Here is a 2,729-nt window from a genome sequence, read left to right on the forward strand (position 1 = left end):
TGAGTAAGTAGATTTATTTGCTGAGACATAAGCTTGTTCTGAGTAAGAATAGCATTAAGAGCTTCTACTTCCATAACACCCTTCTTTTGAGGAGCCTCAGAGTTCACAGGATTCCTGTTAGATGAGTATAAATATTGGTTGCTTGCAACCAATTCAATCAGCTCAATAGTCTCATCTGGTGTCTTTTTCTTGTGCAATGAACCACCTGCAGAAGTATCTAAGCTCATCTTGGACATCTCACCCAAGCCTTCATAAAAGATATCTAGTTAGGTCCATTTGGAGAACATGTTCGGAGGGCATTGCCTAGTCAGTAGCTTGTACCTCTCCCAAGCTTCATAAAGAGTTTCACCATCCTTCTGCCTGAAGGTATGAACCTCCATCCTAAGCTTAGTCAACTTTTTTGGTGGAAAAAATTTAGTAAGAAACTCAGTAACAACCTTGTCCCAAGTATTTAAACTCTCCTTGGGTTGGGAATCTAGCCATAGCTTTGCTTTATCCCTCAGAGCAAATGGGAAGAGCACGAGTTTGTACACCTCAGAGTTCACTCCATTTGTCTTCACAGTATCACAAATCTGCAGAAAATCAGATATAAATTGATTTGGATCTTCATGAGGAAGTCCATGATACTGGCAATTTTGTTATACCAGGGTGACCAATTGTGGCTTCAACTCAAAGTTATTCACAGTTATAAGAGGCACCACATTGCTTTTTCTATAAAGATCCGCAGTAGGGGCAGAATAAGAGCCAAGCACTCTCTTTTGTTGCTCATCCCCATTCGGATTTGCCACATTGGCATTAGCAGCATTGTTAGGATCCATAGTGAATTCTGCAGCCTTGTAAAGTCTTACTTTTTGTAAACGTCGCCTACAAGTCCTTTCAGGTTCAGGATAAAAGTCTAACAGAGGTTCCTTGTCCATGTTCCTGCTCATAAATAGATAGAAGACAAGAAAAGATGGGATTCTCTACGTCAAAGTGCAGAGAACTCCCAGTGAGGTAACCTGTTTAAAATAATAAAATAGAAATACTAAATAAATAAAACAGAAAAATTTCAGAAATGAAAACAGAAATTAGACAAAAAAAATTTTGAAAATTAACAGGAAAAATAAACAAGAAAGTTAAAATAAAATTAACTAGGTGACACCAAACTTAATTTCAGAAATTAAGGAAAAATATTAATACTAATTTTTCGAAATTAATAAAGCAAAATTTAAATAAAATTAAAACTAAAACGCCTAATCTAAGCAATCAAACAAATGATAGTTGTTAATCACTATCAATCCCCGGCAACGGTGCCAAAAACTTGGTGCGCAATTTACAACCACAAACTAACCGGCAAGTGCACCGGGTCGTACCAAATAATACCTTAGGTGAGTGAGGGTCGATCCCACGAGGATTGATGGACTAAGCAACAATGGTTGATTAATTGGCTTAGTTAGACAAGCAGAAAATAGTGTTTGAGAGTTCAAAAGCATTAAACAATAATTCTGAAATTTAATAAAGTAAGCAGTAAATAGGTTGTGAAATATGTATAGAGAAACAGTTAAGGCTTTAGAGATATCTATTTTCCGGATTGATTTTTCTTATTAACTATTTTAATAAGGCAAGATTCAATTCATGGCAAACTATATGTGACTAGATCCTAATTCCTTAGACCTTTCTAGTCTCCTCTAACTTTCATCAATCATCAATTCCTTGGTCAATTAATTCCAATTAGGGGGTGAAGTTCAATTCTAGTTTATGTACCACAGAAATCCTAATTACCCAAATATAAGAGGATTATATGTCACGTATCTTGTTAAGTCCAGATAATTAGAATTTAGGAGAATATGTTTTCAAGCTGTTGTTCAAGTAAAGAGCTTTTCCAAGTTATACAAGAACTCAATTAGAAAAAGGGTCATACTTCCGTTCCACTCAAATTCATAAGATAAAGAACAAAAACAATTCTTAAATAGAAATCAGTACATGAATTAAAATAGAAAAAACAATAGAATCAATCCATACAAATAGACAGAGCTCCTAACCTTAACAATGGAGGTTTAGTTGCTCATGATTCAGAGAAGAAAACAAGGATTGTAAATTGGGCTGAGGTGGAATAAAAAGTTAACCAATTGGATTCCCCCCTTAGGGAAGTTTCTTTTTCCTTTTATATTTAATCCTAATTAATTTAAAATCTAATTTCTAAAACTAAAATAATATATTTTCCTATTTTAAAGATAAAAATAAAGTTTAAATCAGAATTAATTAGATAATCAGCAAGTCTTCAATTGATGGATGGGGACTACTTGCTTTGTAGGGTCCACGCTTAACTTGGGAAGTAACGGGAAGTGTTCCCCTGAGTCCTCCATTCTGCAGCCTCTAATCTGTGTTTTCTGGGCCAAAAACTGGGTCAAAAATAGCCCAGAAATCGCCCCCAACATTTTCTGCATTTTCTGCACGTGGCGCATGTCACGCGTACGCGTTAGTCACGCGTACGCGTCAGGTACGCGCACGCGTCGCTGTGCAACTTCGCTTTTCACACGTACGCGTCAGGTACGCACACACGTCGCTCCTCACAGTCATCTCCTTTAATTCTTGAGCTGCAGAAACTCCATCAAATCCAGCTGAATGCTACCTAAAATAAATAGAATTACACAAGACTCAAAGTAGCATCCATAGTAGCTAAAAGATAATTAATTCTTTATTAAACTTAACAAATTAAATGCAAATTCACTAGGAAAAGATAGGAAAGA

The 2,729-nt window shown here is 35.9% G+C and overlaps 1 non-coding gene across 1 annotated transcript; it reads left to right on the forward strand.

The window, feature by feature from the left end:
- The first annotated feature begins 280 nt into the window (after positions 1 to 280).
- On the forward strand, positions 281 to 389 carry LOC112745155 (small nucleolar RNA R71). The gene has a single exon (XR_003173097.1). It is a non-coding gene; the product is annotated as a small nucleolar RNA R71 (small nucleolar RNA).
- The last annotated feature ends 2,340 nt before the right edge of the window (positions 390 to 2,729 follow it).

Source organism: Arachis hypogaea, chromosome 14 (genome assembly GCF_003086295.3).
Source record: "Arachis hypogaea cultivar Tifrunner chromosome 14, arahy.Tifrunner.gnm2.J5K5, whole genome shotgun sequence".
Lineage (NCBI taxonomy): Eukaryota > Viridiplantae > Streptophyta > Magnoliopsida > Fabales > Fabaceae > Arachis > Arachis hypogaea.